The following is a 22,204-nucleotide window of genomic DNA, read 5'->3' on the forward strand; positions in this document are numbered from 1 at the left end:
CAGTACAAGGGCACGACGTATGATAAACGTTGGTTGTAATTGGAGTATTCTGTCTAGTTCTGAGCACCACATTGTAGGAAAGATATAAAGTCTGTGGAGAAAGTGCATGGGAAATGTACAACAAAAAAGAATGTCAGGGATGAAGAACTTCCATTGTTTGTATGTACTGGACTTGTTTTCTTTCTAAAAGAGTAGATTGCAAATGGATTGTCATCTGCATGAGGTGCTCTCTCAAGTAGGCAGCATATATTATCAAGGATCCTCAGTATCTGGCCCACACCCCCTTCTCACTGCTACCAAGGGTCAAGAGAGAGAGATTTAGATTTATGAAGGATGTAGATGGCAGATATATAGAGGAAATCTTAGTTTAGTTTCGTTTAGTTTAGTGTCATGTGCACCGAGGTACAATGACAAGCTTTTGTTGTGTGCTAACCAGTCAGCGGAAGACAATACTTCTATATTGATATATTGAAAGTCCATATAGAAAGGCTTCTATATTGATGAAGGGTGCAGGAGCTGGTTGGCGTAGACTTGGTGGGCCAAAGGGCCTGTTTCCATGCTGTATCTCTTAACTAAACTAAACTAAAGGATGCTAATGCTGGATTCTGGGAGCAAAGAAGGGGAGTTGGAGGAGTTCAGTGGGTCAGGCAGCATCTGTGAAGGGAAATGAACAGTTTGCCATAAGACTCTTCATATTCAACCCTTAATAGGCGATGATGTGCAACTCGCATGGATCAAGCAATTGACAATTGCTACTGTATCTCAACAATCCATTCCTTCCCTGTTGGTCTTATTGATAGCACATGGCCACTCATTTCCTTTGTTACTGGACATTTTAACATACGCAAGGTTTATAATGATTCAATATATTTGGCTCAAACCTATTTTTGCAAAATCACCAATTATACTTAAATCATACTTATTAGGCTGATGAGCTCTGAGTTAATTTGAGGATATGAATAACTGCTGTATATTTCATTCCTTAACATCTTTTATTTTTCCACTGCCACCATTTCTTCCTATCTTTGTTATATTCAATCATATTTAAACATGGTACATTTTGCTTCCTCGTTGCATTCTGGATCACAGTACCATTCTGGTTTTTACAATTTCAAGCAAGCAAAAGTACTTGTTGGTCAAAAGATTGTGACTCAGACTTTGCCCTCTGCTATTGACTGCAATTGATTGATTTAATTGAAAGATAGAGCATGGAAGCTTTTCCTTTGGCCCACTGAGTCCACGCCGATCAATGATCACCCATTCGCACTAGTTCTATGTTATCCTACTTTTGAATCCACTTCCTACACACTAGGGGCGATTTACAGAAGCCAACTAACCGACAAGCCTGCACATCTTTGGGATATGGGAGTAAACTGGAGACCCTGGAGGAAATCCATGCGGTCACAGGGAGAACGTGCAAACTCCACACAGACAGCATCTGAGGTCAGGATCGAACCCGGGTCTCTGACACTGTGAGGCAGCAGCTCTACCAGATGCACCACTGTGAAATATTGTGCAGATGGCAGGAAGTAAGTACTGTCTAAAGCCCACAACTGTGGACGGTTGGTGTAGTTAACTCCTGGCCATTTCTTGTGTTGGAAGAAACTGCTGATGCTGGTTTACACTGAAGATAGACACAAAAAATTGGAGTTACTCAGCGAGTCAGGTAGCATCTCTGGAGAAAAGGAATAGGTGATATTTTAGGTCGAAACCATTCTTCAGACTGACTGTGCCTGAAGAAGGGTCACAACCCAAAACTTCACCTATTCCTTTTCTCCAGAGATGCTGCCTGACCCGATGATTTCCTCCAATTTTTTGTGTCTATCCCAGCCATTTCTTGTTGGTTTCTCCCATCCATGAATTGAAGTTGTGCTTCCCAGTTAAACCTCCCTTGATATTGAATCAGGATTTGTCTTAGGCAGAGTGGATTTATTTATTGTCTGGTGTTTCTTTGGTTTACCAAAGTTGGCTAGAAATAAATATCTGGAACAAAAATAAAGATGTATGAACAAAATTATCTTTGTTTCAATGAGATCGTTTTTGTTCTGTACACTGGTGTCTTGTTGCAACCATAGTCGAGTTTAACAACTCACTCGATGAATGAGGGATTCAGTATGAGTTTCTTCGCCCTTCACATTTCTCACCAGATGATTCAGAATGAGAGTGGAAAATATGAGGACTATGAATACCAGGAAAGGTATCACTGTTCCATTGCAATATGTGTCCTTGTGCTAACCCCTAACTCCACTGATTTGGGGCAATTTAATTTTTTTTAAGAGTAACTAATGAATCCTTTTCCGTCTCTCAGTAGTTCATTTAGAATTCTAAAAGTGTAACAAAAGTAATATCCTTAAATAGTAAATCATATATGTACCCTGCAGCATTAAGTAGAACTGGGAATACCTATCCTAACACAGTCCAGATGCTAGTTTCCTGAACAAGCCTGCATACTTAGTGACTCCAGCGGTTTCAGTTGAACAGACTCAATTTTTCATTAGTCACAGCCCGCCTTCTGTAAGGATTACTTTTGAAGCTGACAAAGTCTTCTACTGCAACTCACTTCAGGAGAAGGACAGAGCTGCTAAAACAACTAGAAGTCAGGATATGAGAGATTTCCATAGGAAACGTTTGTGATTTAACTCTTTGATTACTGTGTCCTCTGCAGCTTTCATTCCAAGCACAAAGTGTGATTGGGCATTTTAGTACAATTCCGGAAATGTGTTCCCTGTTGTTTCTGTGCTTGTACATGGAGACGGCTGGGTATGTACAGTGTGTCAAATGCTGAGTAATGCACATTTTGACATCACTTGAGTGGAATGTTTGTGTGTGTGTACAAGCCTACAAAATACATGGAACATTTAATCAAGCATCACTTAACTGAGTAAGAAGGGACTGCAGATGCTGGTTTACACCAAAGATCGACCCAAAACGCTGGAGTAACTCAGCGGGTCAGGTAGCCTCCTTTTCTCCAGAGATGCTGCCTGTCCTGCTGAGTTACTCCAGCATTTTGTATCTATGTCACCTAAATGAGGCCTGTCTGAAGAACCTATCTGTAGACTTCTGTGAAGGTCCTCCTTTAAGTAGACTTCTTAGAATTCATCATCTCTGTCACCTGCCCATCCACACCCCACTCTATGTCCTCTGGCCCTTAGATCACGTGTGTCCTAATCCCTCTCTGATTCCGGTCACATATTTGATTCCAAGCCTGATCATGCCACTGGCCACAGTTCAGTGACACTTGGTGGAAACTCTAACTCCATGGATGGAGGTAAAAACACTAATAACCAGGGCTATTATACCTGATGATTATCAAAAGTCAGCTCTGAGGTGGAGACTGACCACTTCATTGAACAGTGAACAAGTCACAAGCTCACTTGTTGAAACCTGAAGAGAAAAAGCCTTGGTTTTTGGAAGCCTTGGAAAAAGATGGTGCGGAGCAGTTTTGTGCACATTTGTATCTTAGTGGCTATCAGGAAATTCATCTCCAGATTTTTTGCATGATTGTTGATCACGTTGGCACTTTTTTTCCAGGTGGTTTCCATAAATCACATAGTGCAGCATGTAAATTTTGCTTGAAGTGATATTTACAACCTCGCTGGTCTGGCAAACAACTGTTCTTATCTATTCACTGAATAACCAGGACTTACTGACCCTGTTTCCTCTGAAGCTGTGCGATTTAAAGTGCTAACGCTCAAGCTACATTGGAGGCAGCTGCTAGAACAAAGAAGAGCAGAGTTGTTGGAGGAACTCAAAGGGGCTGGCAGCATCTGTGAAAGGAACTAGAAAGTTGATGTTTCATATCAAGACCTTTCATATGGACTGATCCAAATGAACTGCCTCAACCTGAAAGAACAACTATCCATTTGCCCCCACGGATCCTGCCTGACCTGTTGAGTTCCTCCAGCAGCTCTCCTTTAGTTTTAACTCAAGCTACCTTCTTTGTAAAATTTAGAGATTAATTTTAAGCTGTAAAAGGGTGCAGAGAAAATTAAGCGGGAAAGGGTACACTAAAAATTTATGAGGATGCTGCCCGGATTTGAGGGCCTGAGCTATAGGGAGGGATTGAGCAGGTTTGAACTTTCCTCCTTAGAGAGCTGGAGGATGAAGAGTGATCTTATAGAGGTGTACAAGACTGTGAGAGGCATAGATAGGGTAAATGCACAGTGTTTTACAGAGAGTAAGGGAATCAAAAACCAGAGGATATAGGTTTAAGGTGAGGGGGAAAAGTATTATTGGACCTGAGGGGGAACTTTTTTACACAAAGGTTGGTAGGTGCATGAAACGAAATTCTGGAGGAGGTATTTGAGGCAGGTACCATCACTACATATTAGAAAGGTACATCAATAGGATTGGTTTTGAGGGATATGGGCCAAATGGGCGGCACAGTGGCGCAGCGGTAGAGTTACTGCCTTACAGCGCCAGAGACCCGGGATCGATCCTGACTACAGGCGCTGTCTGTACGGAGTTTGTACGTTCTCCCCGTGACCTGCGTGGGTTTTCTCCGGGACCTGCAGTTTCCTCCCATGCTCCAAAGACGTACAGGTTTGTCGGCTAATTGGCTTGGTATAATTGTAAATTGTCGCTAGCATGTGTAGGATAGTGTAAGTGTTCAGAGATCGCAGGTCGGCACAGACTCGATGGACCGAGGGGCCTTTTTCTGCGTTATATGTCTAAACTAAAATGCAAGCAAGTGGGACTAATATAGATGGGGCATGTTGGTCGGTGTGGGCGAGTTGGGCTGAAGGGCCTGTTTCCATGCTGTATGACTATGACTGAATGACTCTATGAGGTGACAGGAGATATCCCAGCTTCTTAGTCTCTGGATCACCTTGGGCATGGTCTCTGCTCTTCTCACGGCCTGCTGCACAATGCTGCACTGGGGAGATCACACAAGCTGCATCCTCCAGGAGAGATTTCATTTGCATTTTCTTTCACCAAAGGAACTTGGGAATTTGCCGATGTGTCCACTGGTTTAGTGCAGGCCTGAGATGTGCTCATGTGGTGGTGCACGGTTCTTACATGGACCTCTTTGGCATCCATGTGCCAGGAGCACCTGGATATAACCACAGACTGACATATGACGAAAGAATGGATCAACTGGGCTTATATTCACTGGAATTTAGAAGGATTTAGAAGGATGAGAGGGGATCTTATAGAAATATATAAAATTCTTAAGGGATCGGACAGGCTAAATGCAGGAACAACGTTCTTGATGTTGGGGGAGTCCAGAACCAGGGTTCACAGTTTAAGAATAAGGGGTCGGCCATTTAGGACTGAGATGAGGAATAAACTTCACCCAGAGAGTTGTGAATCTGTGGAATTCTCTTCCACAGAAGGCAGTGGAGGCCAATTCACTGGATGTATTCAAGAAAGAGTTAGATATAGCTCTTAGGGCTAACTGAATCAAGGGATATGGGGAGAAAGCAGGAACAGGGTACTGATTTTGAATGATCAGCCATGATCATATTGAATGGTGGTGGTGGCTCGAAGTGCCGAATGGCCTATTCCTGCACCTATTTTCTGTTTCTATGATTATCCACAAATACCTTGCACAAAGAATATACCTCCTGCAGGTAATGACCTTCACCAGTTTGTGAGCAACTTGGACTCCCTGGGAATTTGCCTCCAAGTGCACTTCACCAACCAGCAACCCCTAGATTTAGGGTGAAACTCAATATTGTCTTAATGCCATTACAAACTTGCAAAGCAACCTTGAAGCAGGCAGATCCGCACTGAAGCCTCAAATCTATGCTTAGGTCTCAGAACAGGCTCCATAATCTTTGACTCAGAAGTAAGAGTGCTATTTCTAAATCAAGATCCAATTCAAAACTATTATTTTAATGAAAATCCATAGAATTTGTTTTTTTCAAGTATGAGCAACATTGTCAATGGTTTTATCAGCAATAAATTAAAGAAAAAATCAGTTTTTCATTAAAATAGATAAATTGGCCCTACTTTACAACCTGTTAAAGTTTGCTTCATCTAGGAACAATAATAAAAAATGAAGATAGGCACAAAATGCTGGAGTAACTCAGCGGGACAAGCAGCATCTCTGGAGAGAAGGAATGGGTCATAAATGGACTGTCGATGTATCTGGTCAGTGTCCCGAACCACCATACTGATACCCAGTCTAGGTGCCCTTAATTACCATCTTATGCGTGCAAATGAAGGCATTTATTTAAAAATAATGACGGGATTAATTTAAAGATCGATAGATGCTTGTTCAAGAAGCATCTTTCATAGCCTCGTTGAAAAGCTTTTCTCAGTCATTGTTGCAGTGTCGGTGATATAGTGACCACTTGCAGAGTTTCCACAAAAGACTATGTGATTGTGATCAGACAGTTATTTTGAATAAGAAATAGTGTTGTCCAGGACATAAGGGATAACGACCCTGCTTTTTATGAAACATTGCCTTGACAGCTTTTACATTCACCCGAGAGAGCAGAAAGATTCTCAATCCGTAGATAGCACCACTGACGTAGTATTACTCTCCAGAATTCTGCAGTGGAGCTGCAGCACACACCTTTGTCCTCAAACCTCAATGTTAGAAGTTGCAAACACACTGTTTGACTTTGAGCGCTATCAGCTGAGCCACAGCTGGCCATTCAGTGCTGTTGGCTGGATTATTTCAGAGGGATGCAGATGGTAAGACTAATAGGCATGCACATAAAATCCTTAAGCAATGAATTAGTTTAAATGCCAGGAAGTATTTCTTTTCATAGAGAGACATTGGCCTCTGGAACAAATTACCAAAACATGTGGTGGATATGGATTTGCTGGAATTCTTTAAGAGGGAGCTTGACTAATTCCTGAGTAAAGACGGTATTTCCATTTATGGAAGGTAATAAGTTAGTAGTTAGCTCAATGATGAGTAATGGGCTATCATGTTCATCTGGAGCCTTGCATGATTGCCTAAGGGGGGCAGTTTCTCCAAATTGGCCCGTCCTTTTTCTCTTTGTTTTTTACCTTGGCCAGGAAATTGCATGGTTAAGAGGTGGGTAAATGATGTGTATAGTTACATGGTATTTCCATGGGGTAAGATTAATAGGTCTCAAATGGTCTTCTTCCATCTTCATTTTGCATATTATGTGCTCCCGACATGCCTTGCCACATTCTCTAGAAAACAAATCATCTGTTCGTGAATGCTACATTACGTACGAGAGTGGACACAAGTGGACCCATCACATCGAGGGGTGATCATCAAATTATCAGGTGGGAGAACTGATGACATCAGCGTAACAAATCTGCCTTCAGACAAGCCATTTTGTGTGGAGCCACAAGGTACAGCAGATGCTGGAATTCAGAACAAAATGCAAAGTGTTGGAGGAGCTCAGGAGGGAATAGACAGGCGACGTTTCGGGTCGGGACCCTTCTTCAGACTGATTGTAGTACTGTGGGGGGGAGAAAGTAAATAAGAGAGATGGGAATGGGGCAGAGCCTAGCGAGTGATAGGTGGACACAAAGTGCAAGAGCAACTCAGTGGGTCAGGCGAAATGCAGATGGTAAGACTAATAGGCATGCGCATAAAATCCATATCAGGAGAAATGGAAAAGGTGACTTTTCAGGTCAGAACCCTTTTCAGACCCTTCTTCAGAGTAATAGGTGGAAACATGTGAGGGTGGAGTGATTGGCAAATGGGTGGAGTAAGTGACAAAGGCTAGAGATGTAAAGGAGACAACAATTGTCAGCTAAGGAGAAAAGAGGAATGAAATGTAAAGCCGGAGGATGGGATGTAGCATTTTATGTATATGTGTGGAAGGGGGTAGGAAATGGATGTGGGTTCCTGTGCTTGCCTCTGGCAATTAAAGCTGAAGCAACTTCAGGCCTCAGAGTTGAATTGACTCAGGGAAATGTTGGCCATGTTACGAGTGATATAAATGCTTTGGTCCTAAGAAGGTATTTCCCCTCGATTGTTGGATATCTCAATACTGAGGACAGAATCCAGACTTAACTGGAATTGGTACCCCCTGACATGGCTCACTTGCATGCCAAGGTCCCATGGCAAATTTATCGGTGTGTAACCAACACCAGACATAAGTAAAGGTTTCTTCAATTTGAAGAGAAAAAGGGGAAATTGTACTTAGAATTAACTTGGCTTTTTATGGATCTGTTTCTCATTTGAACTTGGAGTTTACATCTGTGTAATAATCAAACCATTTGTATCATCCACGCTCAGTTACCGCAAACAAATATTTTCTGGAAGAAAACGTACCTTAGACAGCCACTGATCACTGTTTAGTGATCACTGATTGTCCATTATTCTGACATGACATTATTTGCAGCTCTGGGAACTTACAGACATTTCTGAACTGAAGAAATAAAAATAACAAATCTGATGAGCAGCGTGTACTGTGATATTCCTCATTCTGACAGAATTTGGGCTAAAAAGTGCAGACTCAATGTAAAACAATCCACCAAATAATGTAATATCAAATTCTGTGCCACCTTTTATGTTCATGTTGTATCAAAGATTCCAAGGCCAATGACTCTCACTTTGGCCCAATTCTGAAAGGAAGCAGAACAAAAAGCAGAGGAGCAATCTACTCCCTGGTAACAGACTGACTTAAGAGAAAGATGGTTGGACAAGGGTAGCAGTAATTAGCAGGATGGTCATGTGGAAGAGCAAAAATAAAGCATTTTTTAATTATAAAAGATGAAAATAAGATGACAATATGAAAAATAATTCTATTGATCTCAGTCTTTTATCCATTATTATGGTGTCAGGGGTTATGGAGAGATGGCAGGAGAATGGGATTTAAAGGGAAAGATAGATCAGCCATGATTCAATGGTGAAGTAGACTTGATGGGCCGAATGGCCTAATTCTGCTCCGATAATTTATGAATTATCGTTATTACATGCTATGAGTGACTTGCGGGTAGTTCTGCTATAAGGTGATGGTTGCATTCCCAAGAAACCTCATGTTATGGATCCTGTTATAGAAACATAGAAACATAGAAAGTAGGTGCAGGAGGAGGCCATATGGCCCTTCGAGCCAGCACCGCCATTCATTGGGATCATGGCTCATCATCCACAATCAGTAACCTGAGCCTGCCTTCTCCCCATATCCCTAACAGTTATAAAGACAACTGTGTCAATGGGGCAAAGGGGGTTGGTGCTTAAGAATCTCAGACTTGCAAAAACAACCTATTTTTCCCTCCGGATTATCAACAGTAAAATGTATTTTTAATACCAATTAGTTTACTAGTTTAAAAGCTAAAAAAAATATTAAAAGCTATATATGTTACATTGTTTGCCTGAGTATCATTGCCAAGTGTCAATAGAACCAATTGCTTGTCATTTTCAGTGGCCATCCATGATTAATGTAGCAGCTGTATTCTTAAGAGACAATGGTGTACTACTGTACGGAAACAGGTCTTCTTTTCCCTCTTTACTGTTTAACTTGGAGAACTAGGATGGGGAGGGATGGAGAGAGATGGAAAGCAAGGGTTACTTGAAGTTAGAGAACTCAATATTCATACTGTGTAAGAAGGAACTGCAGATGCTGGTTTAAACCGAAGATAGACACAAAACGCTGGAGTAACTCAGCAGCATCTCTGGAGAGAAGGAATGGGTGATTTTTCAGGTCACAACCTTTCATACTGCTGGGTTGTAAGCTGCCCAAGCAAAATATGAGGTCCCCATCCTAGTTCTCCGATGAGTTCCACTGTCCTTTCTGTCCCTCCCCATCCTAGTTCTCCGACTAGTTCCAATGTCCTCCTGATTAAATATTACTGAATGTATGATTTTAGATTTAGATTTAGATTTTAGATTTAGAGATACAGCGCGGAAACAGGCCCTTCGGCCCACCGGGTCCGTGCCGCCCAGCGATCCCCGCACATTAACATTATCCTACACACACTAGGGACAATTTTTTTTTAACATTTGCGGAGCCAATTAACCTATATACCTATATACCTGTACATCTTTGGAATGTGGGAGGAAACCGATCTCGGAGAAAACCCACGCAGGTCATGGGGAGAACGTACAAACTCCATACAGACAGCACCCGTAGTCAAGATTGAACCTGAGTCTCCAGTGCAGCAACTCTACCGCTGCGCCACCGTATGCCTCATTGTCAACGTCTCCTCAGCTAACAATGCACCATTCTACATTTCCTTGATCATCGTCCCCTTTGATCTGTGTTTTCACACCTTACTCTTCTATATCTCTATATCTCCCTCTCCCCTGACTCTCCGTCTGAAGAAGGGTCTCGACCCAAAAAATCAGCCATTCCTTCTCCCCAGAGATGCTGCTTGTCCCGCTGAGTTACTCCAGCATTTTGTGTCTATCTTCAGTGTAAACCAGCATCTGCAGTTCCTTCCTGCACAATCTATACTTGATACTCTGTAATGAAGGCCAAAGTGTCAAAAGCCTTTTTGACCACCCTGTCTACCTGTGACGCCACTCTCAACTAAACTAATTTCTGGAGGAAACCCACATAGTCACAGAGCTCTTAAACTCCACACAAATAGCATCAAAGGTGAGTATTGAACTCAGGTTATTGGAGTTGTGAGACACGAGCTCTACCAGCTGCATCACCATGGGGCTTTATCATGACAGATTATCTCCATGACAGGTATGAAGAGAAAGAATGTGATACAACTTGTCTGAAATTGCTTATAAAACATCTGCTGTCTAAATATGAATCAAACTTCTGCAGATATTGGAAATCTGAGAAATAAACAGGAAACAGAAAGAGAGTTAATGTTTTAGGCCAAGGACCCTGTGGCAGTGCAGCTGGTAGAGCTGGTAGAGCTGGTAGAGCTGCTACCTCACATCATTCATTCTGACCTCAGGTGCTCTCTGTGTGGAGTTTGCATGTTCTCCCAGAGGTTTCCTCTTCTGCATTACCTCTGTTCCACCGGGAGAATCCTCATTATTGTCCTTTATTATCACTCCACGATGCGGATCAATAGTCCTTCACTCAGGCTTTCTGCTCCCACAACTCATGTGCAGGCTGAAGGTCAATAATGTATTTAAGCTTTTAGTAAAAGAAAATACAGATGCCTTTCTTGTTTATTCACTTTAAACTCTGACTCAATGCAGTAATCAAAGCCCATCCCATTCACGAGAATGGTTTTACTTAGTATTATTTAGGAGCACGAGAATGAGCTACAAAGAGAATATTTGCTTCTGATGAATGGCAGTAACAGGCAAGATAGGTATTTCTTTGTTCCTTGTATATTTGTAGGTGTCTAAAATGGAACTGCCCTTTGGGGGCAAATTTCTGATTCAGGACTTCTGTTGTTCTGAACAAAATAAAACCTTCCCTGGAGCTGCGAACACCTTACAGGTCTTTGTAAGAAACAAGTAATGATAACCAGATCAATGAAGCTTGGCGCAATGTGAACATGTGATGGGATATTGTAGAAACTCAAGATTTTCTGATATGTTTATTTATTTAAACCATCCATTGTATAAGGAACAAATTCAGTCCACTGGTCCCAACAGATCTCCGTACCTTTAGCCAATTTAGGATTAGTACACCGTTTCTGACCATTAATACTTCATACATAGTTATTGGTTAGTTTGACTTTCATGCATCTGTGAATCATCGATCCTATGCGGAAATAAGACACTCATATTCCAATAGACAGCACCCACCCATCTCCTCGATCAACACGATACTAAATATTATGGAGATGGTGAGAATTTTTAACCCATAGGAGCAGGATGAGGCTAAGATTTCAAGAGAGTTGGTAGTCTTTATTATTCCCCTGATGCCATCATTCCTACTCATGGCTTCATTTTGCCCAAGTTCAGGCACAGGAGAACTTGCTGTCCCAAAAATATCAGAGGCACTTAGGAGCAATTTCCAAGCCAGAAAGAAGAGCTGGAATCCCAGTGGCAGAGGAGCAGGAAGATCTGATATATTTTCTTAATTTATTTTTCCATGTTGCATTCCACCACTATTCATGATTCTTAGAACATTGAACAGTACAGCACAGGAACAGGCCCTTTGGCCCACAATGTCCATGTCGAACCTAATGCTAAATTAAACTAATCTGCTCTGCCTGGATGTGATCCATATCCCTCCATTCCTTGCTTATCCATGAACCTATCCAAAAGCTTCAATTGTCACTATTACATCTGCGTCCACCACCACCCCGGGGAGTGGATACCAGGTACCCATCACTCTCGGTGTAAAAAGACTTGCCCCACACATTTAAATATTTAACATTTAAGGGCGGCACGTTTGCACAGCGGTAGAGTTGCTGCCTTACAGCGAATGCAGCGCCGGAGACTCAGGTTCGATCCTGACTACGGGCGCCGTCAGTACGGAGTTTGTACGTTCTCCCCGTGACCTGCGTGGGTTTTCTCCGAGATCTTCGGTTTCCTCCCACACTCCAAAGACGTACAGGTATATAGGTTAATTGGCTGAGCAAATGTAAAAATTGTCCCTAGTGTGTGTAGGATAGTGTTAATGTGCGGGGATCGCTGGGCGGCGCGGACCCGGTGGCCCAAAGGGCCTGTTTCCATGCTGTATCTCTAAATCTAAATCTAAAATCTAAACTTTAAACTTTGCCCCCCTCATCTTAAAGCTATGCCCTCCGGTCTTTGACTTTTCAACCCTGGGAGAAAGGTTTTGATTGTCTACTCTATATATGCCTCTCATATCTTTATCAGGTCTCCCCTTCAGCCTCTGACGCTCCAGAGAAAACAAGCTAAATCATCACTAGAAAAATCTTCTCTAATCACAGACTCTCCAAATACCTGCACTTCCCATCAGATTCTGCCTGGCAACTTGACATGTCCTCCTCTCCCATCCTTCCCCAGGAATTATCACTTCCATCCGCCAGCAGAATTATCATTCCCAAATCTCTGGGCGGATTATGTTCAGAGACTCGAGGCTTTAGACTTCAGTGTGGAAACAGGCCTTTCGGCCCATCGAGTCCACGTTGTCCAACGATCACCCTGTACACTGGCACCATCCTACACACTAGGGACAGTTTACAATTTTACCAAAGCCAATTAACCTCCAAACCTGCGCATCTTTGTAGTGTGGGAGGAAACCCGGAGAAAACCCATGTGGTCACAGGGAGAACATACAGACTCCGTACATTCCGCACCCATAGTCAAGATGGAACCCGGGTCTCTAGAGCTGTACGGCAGCAACTCTACCACTGCGCCACTGTGCAGCCCTTCTGATTAAATGCTAACCGTGGCTTTGGAATCTCCCCGGCTAGCATTTAGAAGAGTGCTGGAATGTTGAAGTGCTGGCGAAAATAATCCATCTGATAGACATGTACTCTGTGCTGCCACAAAACAGATCATCAAAGAGTAAGAAGCACTCTGGGAGCTATTCTTTGCGACCTGAGAGATCAGCATCTGCTGTGAGTTATTCCCAGTTATTAGAAGGAAAGTGTGTACATGATGTGATGAAAGGAATGACCTCACTACTGTAATTTATTTATGCTTTGAAAAAGATTTAAAGTTTAGAAATTAGAGAATAAAATAAACTTCCATCAGACTCTCTTCACGTTTATGAAGCCTCCCTAACAAAGTTTAAACCTTAACCATTGCAAAGGGTTGCAAGGGCTTCCTCACCCTGTACTTCTGCCTCAACCGCACCTTTTGCTACTGTGGACTTCTACACGCTTCAGGCATGTTTCTAATTTCCATTTTCCAGACTATAAACTTCATTCCCTCAGCAAATTTATGTCTGAGAGTGTCCATGTTAAAATAACAGTCAGACAATGAAAGACACAAAGTGCTGGAGTAACTCAGCGGGTCAGGCAGCATCTCTGGAGAACATGGATAGAGTGATATTTCTGGTTGGCACCCTTCTTCAACAAAAAAAGGCACAAAGTGCTGGAGTAACTGAGCGGGTACTAAAAAAAGACATGTGGTGCTGGAGTAAAGTTGAAGAATGAGTCCCGACCCAAAATGTCACCTATCCATGTTGTCTTGGAATGCTTCCTGACTCGTTGAGTTACTCCAGCATTTTGTGTCTTTTTCTGTAATTCACCATCTGTGGTTCTTTGCTTCTTCATGCTCAGACCCATTCCTTCTCCAGAGATGCTGCCTGACCTGCTGAGTTACTCCAGCATTTTGTGATACCTTCGTCATGACTTAATATCTCATTCAATGACAACATTGGATTGTCAACCTAGATTTTGTGCTCCATTTGCTGGAGTTCAAGTAGAACCTGCATGTTTCTGGCTTGCAAATAATCAACTGATTTGCAGCAAATACTGTACCTGCCACAAGCTATGGAATCTGTGTATGCCTGGAGATTTACTCAATCATCTTTGTCAAGCAAAACCATCTCATAAAATGTTGAATACTGACTTCTCTCTACCAGATCACCTCTAGACTGCATAAACCGCATTGTCAACCATAACATTCTCCCAAGCTATGATCTATGTGAGAGCTATAAGATCAGATGGACAGTAGGTGACAAAGACTTCCTCCTGCCACCAGCATCCATTGTCTTGGCTGTGCCATGAAAACACATATAAATCCAGGAAGAGAGACACAAAATGCTGGAGGAACTCAACGGGTCAGGCGGCATCTCTGGAGAAAAGGAATAGGTGACGCTTTGGGTCGAGATCCTTCTTCAGACTGAGAGTCAGGAAGTTTGTAATCACCCTTTACTGAAGGATGATCAGACTTTTGCAAATGAACATTTATGCTTTTTGAGGAGTAGCATAAACTTCCCAGGAAAAGATATGAATGAATTCTGGCACAGCAGCTCACATCAGTAGCTTAATTTCTTTAGTCAGAGAGTGGTGAATCTGTGGAATTCTTTGCCACAGAAGGCTGTGGAGGCCAAGTCAATGGATATTTTTAAGGCGGAGATAGATTCTTGATTAGTACGGGGGTGTCAAGGGTTATGGGGAGAAGGCAGGAGAAAGGGGTTAGGAGGGAGAGATAGATCAGCCATGATTGATTGGCAGAGTAGATTTGATGGGTCAAATGGCCTAATTCTGCTCCTATCATTTATGACCTTATGACCTTATGATCATTAAGAAGATGGGTCCCGGCTCAAAACATCACCTAGCCATGTTCTCCAAAGATGCTGCCTGACCCACTGTGTTACTCCAGTGGATGGTGCCTTTCCACAGTAACTTACACTATCATTTCCCCGGATTTTTGTCTTAAATAAACAACCTCCAACTTGGGTACACATCTCCAGGAAATTCCCATCCATTTAGTGTGAAAATTAGCAGTGAAATGAGAAATTTTAGAACAAAATGGGTGAACAAATATTTTGGAGGGAAAATTGTGATGTCAGTCAGCACTTCCAACGACACGATGAGAAGCTTTCAAAATGTAAATAAATGACCCACAGCTTAATAAGTATATAAAGTTAAGACAGAGGCACAAGGAACTGCAGATGCTGGAATCTTGAGCAAAACACAAAGTGCTGGAGGAACTCAGCAGTTTAGGAATGCAGTTTCTTGTGTGCACAGGATTCCAGCATCTGCTGTTTCTTATGTTTCCATTTTACTACTCCACTGCAAAATCTCAAATTATGTCTACTTTGAAGAGGTCCCCCTCCTCCTCTCTTTGACGGGAGTTCTGTGAGGCCCTCTCACTTTGCTCTCCTAATGTGGATCCTGCTCTCTCCTGTAGTTCAACAATGTTCCCAACCTGACTCTAGCCATGTGCGCCTCCCTTGCCAGGCCTTATCTTGCTCCACTTTCCAGCTTTATCCTGTCTACTCCCATTGACGGTATGGTGGTGCAGTGGTAGCGTTGCTGTCTGGGAGCCCCAGAGACCAGGATTTGATCTTAACTATGCCTGCAGGGTGCTTGTACGTTCTCCCCGTGACCATGTGGGTTTTCTCCCGGATCTCCGGTTTCCGCACACACCCCAAAGATGCCCCAAAGTTTGTAGGCTAATTGGCTTTGGTAAAGATGGTAATTATTCCTACTCTGTCGGATCGTACTAGTGTACGGGGATCGCTAAGTGGCATGGACCCGGTGGGCCGAAGGGCCTGCGCTGTATCTCTAAACTAAACAATCAGTCTGAAAAAGGGCCCTGACCCAAAATGCCGCCTCACCACTCCCTCCACAGATGCCACCCTGACCTGCTGAGTTCCTCCAGCAATTTGTGTTTTCCTCTTAAAGTTAGCCAGTAATACCAGAGCTTGAAAATGCGCACAAAAAACCCTTAAATTGGGCCAAGGTTCACAAATGTTTCTGCCAAGAAGCTCACTTGGAGCTCTCTATCATCGAGTTGGAGCATCAACAAAAGCTGAGAAACATTCTCAGGAATGGAATGCAAGGTAAGCTACACGACGGAAGGAACAACTGGAGTGTGGCGGTTCCCAAGGGTCGGGCCATACCACTATCGAACACCTCGGCACGGGAATGGACCAGTCCAGGGGGGGCGGCCCTTAGCAACAGGTATAAAGGACGGGATTTTAGGCACCATATCTCTCTTGCAGACCCAACCGGACTAGAGAACAACAACGAATAAATCCCTCCCGCAATACCTGGCTCCTCGCCTTTATTTCGGGCTTATCGATGCGCCACAGGAGGTTACTTCACGATTAAAAGGCCTTGCAAATTAAAAAATCTGTTCAAGAGGAGCAATACCTCCAACAAACACCCTTCATCTTTTATGACCACCAACTGGGTTTAGTACATGGTGACTCAGTGCCTAGGCTCAGGCTCAGATGTGGTATTGGCTACGTTTTGTGCCTCTGATCAGCTGATGAGAGGTTTGGCTGACTGCCCAAGATTTAGGCGAGGAAAGAGTGCTTTTAATTCAATTGCTTTTGATTTAAGATCTAAAGGCAGGAAAGGGGGCTGAAGTTCTGGTGGATGAGAGATCTCAGAGGAATGCTGGAGGGCAATCCTAGCTCAAATAATTATTTAATTATTTACTGCAGTATATGTATACATGTCTTTCCATCCATGGTGACTTTGAGACCATAAATCTTTTGCAGAATTATTTGTGTGGTATTAAATGCAGGATGCAGTGAAGGGGTAGCAACCAGGCCCTGTGGGTGTAATTAGCGTAAGAGTAGATACTAATCTGTGTCGAGTAGGAACTCGTAAAAGATCAGCTGTTTGTACAAGAATGAAACCGCAGGAAATATTTTATTGCTGTTGTTTCTAAATGAAAGCACAATGTTGTTATTCTTCTGTCTGCCATCCTTCCTACTGTTGACACTTCATAATTTTCCCTGCGATATGAAAGTGAATAATAATTGTTGCCTGTGCATTCCGGTCGGTATGCAGCTGGTAGAAATGAGATGGCACAGCAGTTTTATTGGATACCTTAGCAATGTGTGAAAACAGTGGCAACAATATACTTTTAAAAGGGATCTTTGATAGCTTTACCCCTCCCAAACAAACTTTGCAGGGGCATTGCGGACAAAATCTGACCGTAAGACACATTAAGGACAGGCGACTGTAAAAATGTTTTGTTAAACAGGAATTTAAAGGATTGTATTGAAAGAGTTGCCAACAACTCTTACAAATTTCCACGCATGCCCCGGTCAGAAAATATAAAGAGCTTGAAAGCGCACACCATCAGACTCAGGAACAGCGTCTTTACTTCTGATGCTGCCTGTCTCGTTGAGTTACTCCAACATTTTGTGTCTATCTTCGGTGTAAACCAGCATCTGCAGTTCCTTCCTACATTCTTCACCTCTGTTATCAGACTTCTGAGTGGGCTCATCATGACTTTCTCAAGCAGAATTAGCAAACGATAAAAGTGTTGTTCTTTCTAATGATGACCACATCATGAAAATGGAATTAATAATAATAATAATAATAATAATAATGATAATAATGATAATAATGATAATAATGATAATAATGATAATAATAATAATGATAATAATAATAATAATAATAATAATAATAATAATAATAATAATAATAATAATAATAATAATTAGACAATAGGTGCAGGAGTAGGCCATTCGGTCCTTCGAGCCAGCACTGCCATTCAATGTGATCATGGCTGATCACTCTCAATCAGTACCCCGTTCCTGCCTTCTCCCCATATCCCTTGACTCCGCTATCATTAAGAGCTCTATCTAACTCTCTCTTGAAAGCATCCAGGGAATTGGCCTCCACTAATAATAATAATAATAATAATAATAATAATAATAATAATAATAATAATAATAATAATAATAATAATAATAATAATAATAATAATAATAATAATAATAATAATAATAATAATAATAATAATAAAATTATAATTAAAAAAAATCAGGAACTAGTTAAAAACCCTACTTTCAATGAACATAAAACAGTTTGTATCTTAGATTTATCTGTACATAACAAATACTCTATTTAATAAAAAGTGCTCCGGTGCAGCAACAAATTATGAACCTGTGAGACTGATGAGAGAACTGAACCAAACAGACACAAGGAACAATGGGACAATCCGATCACCTCTCACTGTTTCTACTGCCCGCATACAAACCCCTCATCCGCAAGACCAAACCTACAATAAAGACGGTCAAAATATGGCCCGAGGATGCCACCCTACAACTCCAGGACTGCTTTGATCGCACCGACTGGGACCTGTTTGCACAACAGGCGACCTGCGGTTCTGAGGTAGACTTGGAGGAATACGCATCCACTGTGCTCTCCTACATCAACTGCTGTGTGGAGAATGTCACAGTGGCCAAGGAAACAAAGATGTTCCCAAACTGGAAACCATGGATGAACAAGGAGGTACAGAATCTGCTGAGGGCACGCAACAATGCCTTTAAATCTAGTGACACTTCAGCATACAGTGTCGCCAGGTCAAACCTGAACAAAGATATAAAAAGAGCCAAAGACACCCACAGGCAACGGGTGGAAGACCACTTCAATACCACGGACACCAGAAGCATGTGGCAGGGTGTCAGGGACATCACTGGCTACAAGAACAGCCCTGCCTGCCCCCACAGCGATATCACACTAACCAACGAGCTAAACACCTTCTTTGCCCGCTTCGAAACTGGCAACAACACCATAAGTGGAAGAACCCCAGTCAAGGCGGAGGTGACAGGTCTTAACATTGAGCACACAGGAAGTACAACGCGCTCTGCGAAGGGTTAACCCATGCAAGGCTGCAGGCCCGGGTGGAGTTCAAGGAAGGGTACTTAGGGACTGTGCTGAACAGCTGGCTGAGGTATTCATCAGGATCTTTAACCTGTCGTTATCTCTGGCTATGGTCCCCAAGTGCCTGAAGTCAGCTACCATAGTGCCGGTGTCGAATAAAACAAAAATCTCCAACCTGAACGACAACCGTCCGGTTGCCCTAACTCCTATAATCATGAAGTGCTTTGAAAGGCTGGTCCTCTCACACATCAAAACCAGCATCCCTGCCTCACTGGACTCGCATCAATTTGCATACAGGGCAAACAGATCCAAAGAGGATGTCATCTCTCTGGCTCTTCACACTGTCCTGACTCACCTGGAGAGACAGGGCACGTACGTGAGGATGCTATTCATAGACTATAGCTCTGCCTTCAACACGGTCATCCCCACCAAGCTCATCACCAAGGGCCGAAGATGTCCTTGTTGGGTTGCTCCTGGGCCAGGCCAAGCTGGCCATCCGCGACTCACGGCGCCAGGCGGAAGAGGGCTCTGCCCGAGCCAGCTGCCTGCCCCTTTTCCGGGGTTACGTCCGTGCCAGGGTGGTGTTGGAGAGGGACTACGCGCTGTCCACGGGCACCCTGGAGGATTTCCGGGACCGCTGGGCACCGCGGGGGATTGGATGTATCCTGGATGGGGATTGTAATATAATTGTATAATAGTTTCAATAGGTATATTTGTTTGTATAATATTCTGGTGGTGGGTTCTGTTTTGGTTTTATTGTATTGTATATATTATTTTAATATTTGAATAAATATTTTTGATTAAAAAATTTTTTTTAAAAAAAGCTCATCACCAAACTCCACCAGCTAGGCCTCAGCTCGTCATTATGCGACTGGATCCTGCATTTCTTGATGGAGCTGCCGCAGGCAGTGAGAATGGGCCCACACCTGTCCTCCACTATCACTCTGAGTACCGGCACACCACAGGGCTGTGTTTTGAGCCCCATGCTCTACTGCCTATTCACACACAACTGTGTTCCTGCATTCGACACCAACACCATTGTCAAGTTTGCAGACGACACAACGGTGATCGGGCTGATCACCAACGGTGATGAAATACACTACAGAGCGGAGGTGCAGAACCTGGCGGACTGGTGCTCAGATAACAACCTGTCCCTAAACACCTCTAAGACCAAGGAGCTGATCATCAACTTCTGAAGGTCACATAATGGGGAATACGCTCCGATCTTTATCAACAGGGACAGTGTGGAGAGAGTGTCCAGCTTCAAGTTTCTGGGCACTCACATTTCGGACCTCACATGGTCCAATAACACTGCTGCGCTGGTCAAGAAGGCGCAGCGATGACTGTTCTACCAGAGAACACTGAAGAAGACTGGTCTACCCCAACAGCTGCTGACGACCTTCTCCCGCTGCATCATAGAGAGCATTTTAACGCACGGCATCCCTGTGTGGTACCTCAGCTGCACGGAGGCAGAGAGGAGAGCTCTTCAGTGGGTAGTCTACATAGCTCAAAAGATTATCGGGACACAGCTACCAGCCGTGGAGGGCATCTACAACACACGATGCCTCAGGAAAGCCACCAGCATTCATAAAGACTCCTTACACCCCTGCAATAGTCTGTTCGAACTTCTACCACCTGGCAGACGCTACAAGGCCTTCTACACCCGCACCTCCCGACTCAGGAACAGCTTCATCCCCAGGGCCATAGCTGCTCTGAACCGGTCCTGCTGAGCCGAATGGTCACATCGCACAGTGAACCGGCACAGACCTACTTGAACTTTATTCTGTTTTAACTGTTTCTAATTTTGTTTCTCTGGGTTGTCTAAATTTCTGTGGATTAGCTAATTAATTTATTGCATCGTATGGAAGTCGCATTAACAATCTCGTTGTACCCCTGTACAATGACAATAAAGATATATTGTATTGTATTGTAACTGCAGATGCTGGAATGCGGAACGAAAAACAAACTGCTGAAGCAACAGCGGGTCGAGCAGAATCTGTGAGGGGAAAGGAATGTTGCCTTTTCAGGACTGAGAGAGGAGAGGGAAGATAGCCAATATAAAGAGGAGTCAGGTAGGAGTGAGACAGGGGCCGTGGACCAAGGGGGTGTGAGGATGCTGAACAGATGGAGCCAGATGGGAGAGACAGAAAAGACAGGGGCATCTTAGTAATGGGTTTACCAAGGTTACCAATAGGTTTAAGGGTGGCACAGAGTTAAAGTTATGCCTGGTTCGATCCTGACAATGGGTCCTGTCGGTATGGAGTTTGTACATTTTTTGTTAAATGTTTGGTTCTCTGGGAGATTATAAAATTCTACAATGGAGACCAGAGGAAGCTTTGTTTTATCCAAAAACGCTGTGCTGAAGGATATAGTTTTCCATGGTGGCATCTGCAGATAGATTACTAAATGGCTGCTCGCCACGTTTTGCAGCGACTAGTATGACTGCTGAAGCCTAGCCATGGCAGCTCCATGCAGCAAGTAATGTGAATCCTCAAATCGTTGTGAAATTCATCTTTCTGTGACCATCAATAACAGACGGGAAAAGCTTTTACACCATTCCTGGGAAGGACATGACACAAGAGAATGATCAGCAGCATAGGTTCGATGAAATATCTCAACTGGTTATAAAGGAGATGGATAGCTGCATTCACACACGGTTTCTGCTAACTAAATGCTAACTATCTGGCTAGCCCATATAATCAGAGTCCTAACATACAAAGGAGATGGCATTTTGCTCCAGTTATACAAATCCCTGGTAAAGGCTACATCTGGTGTACTGCATCTTTTTTTTAGTTTAGTTTAGTTTAGTTTCGAGATGCAGCATAGCAAAAGGCTATGGGGGAAACTTTTTTTAAACTCTTACCTCAGCGGAGATGCGATATTTTTTCCGTATCGTATCTCCGTCCACACTGCGGCCTAACATCGTGGAGTTGGCGGCCTCTGCTGGAGACTGACTTCGGGAGCTCCGACCCCGGGAGTATCCAGGACTTAACATCGTGGAACTGGTGATCCCTGTTGGGGATCGACCTTGGAGCTCCAACCGTGGAAGACTGTGGACTTTAACATCATGGAGATCGCTGTCCCTGGTTAGAGACTGACTTCGGGAGCTCCAAGCCACGGGAGCTTCGATCGCCCTGACGCGGGAGCTTAGATCGCCCCGACACAGGAGCTTTGATGG

The sequence above is a fragment of the Rhinoraja longicauda genome, chromosome 5, assembly GCF_053455715.1.
Source record: "Rhinoraja longicauda isolate Sanriku21f chromosome 5, sRhiLon1.1, whole genome shotgun sequence".
Taxonomy (NCBI): domain Eukaryota; kingdom Metazoa; phylum Chordata; class Chondrichthyes; order Rajiformes; family Arhynchobatidae; genus Rhinoraja; species Rhinoraja longicauda.